This window comes from Octopus bimaculoides, chromosome 2 (genome assembly GCF_001194135.2).
Source record: "Octopus bimaculoides isolate UCB-OBI-ISO-001 chromosome 2, ASM119413v2, whole genome shotgun sequence".
Taxonomy (NCBI): domain Eukaryota; kingdom Metazoa; phylum Mollusca; class Cephalopoda; order Octopoda; family Octopodidae; genus Octopus; species Octopus bimaculoides.
In genome coordinates, this window is record NC_068982.1 from 189,030,225 (window position 1) to 189,031,631 (window position 1,407).

Here is a 1,407-nt window from a genome sequence, read left to right on the forward strand (position 1 = left end):
ATATATATATATATATATATATATATATATATATACATATATACATATATATATATATATATATGTATATATACATATACATATATATATATACACACATATATATATATATACATATATACACACACACATATATATGTATATGTATAAATAGATATGTGTATGTATATATATATATGTTGTTGTACTTGGGGATGGTCATCAAAAATCTTGCAAAACATATATATATATATATATATACATACATATGTACAACAGGCTTCTTTCAGTTTCTGTCTACGAAATCCACTCCCATGGCTTTGGCCACCCTGGACTATAACAGAAGACACTTACCCACGGCACCATGCAATGGGACTGAACCCAGAGCCATGTGGTTCGGAAGCAAGCTCCGTACCACACAGCCAAGCCTGTGTCTACATACAATGCAAACAATATAAGTGTGCGCAATGCAGACAATACATATGAGTTTCTACATAAAAAAAAAACATGAATGCAGACGAAAAGCATTCGGCCCTGCCTCTTCACGAAGGTTGACGCATTGGGAGGTAATGAAGCAGGCATAGTTGATAAATATTTGGAGGTGTTTACCACATGTGACCAGCATGTTGAGAGGGGGAGAGCGTCTGCTGAAAGAACCTATGCGAGTGTAATGCAGATCAATACAAAATAAGTGCTGTGTGTGTGTGTGTGTGTGTGTGTGTGAGCTTGTGATGAGGGCGGGAATGGTTTTCATTTGGATGTACTTTAGTGTACAACAAACTGTTTTAGAAGAAATATTCTATTCTGCAGTCAGTAATTAACGGACAATAAATATAGACAGAATGACAGATCGGTGGGGATAGAGGGTGGGGATGGTGGTAGTGACAGTGGTGGTGGTGATGGTGGTGGTGGTGGTGGTGGTGGTGGTGTTGTAGTGGAGGAGATAGTTGTGATCATCGTGGAAGCAATGGTGGTGTTTGTGTTGGTGGTAATGGTATTGGAGATGGAGGTAGTGGTGGTGGTGATGGTGGTTTTGGTAGTGGTGATGGTGGTGGTGGTGGTGGCAATAGTGGTAAAGGTGGTGATGGTAGTAGTGCTGTTGTGGGTGGTAGTGACTGGTGGTGATGGTGATAATGGTGGTGGTGATGGTGGGAGGAGGATGCTGATAGTATTAATGGTGGTGGGGCAGTGATAGAGGGTGGTGATGGTGGTGGCAACAGCGGTAAAGGTGATGGTGGTGGTGCAGTGGGTGGTAGTGGCAGTGGTGGTGGTGTTGTGGAGGTGATAGTTGTGTTCATCATGTAAGCAAAGGTGGTGTTTGTGTTGGTGGTGATGGTATTAGAGATGGAGGTGGTGATGGTGGTGGTGGTGGTGGTGGTGTGGGGACAGGTGGTGGTAGTGGTGGTGGGAGGACACTGATAAGTCTTT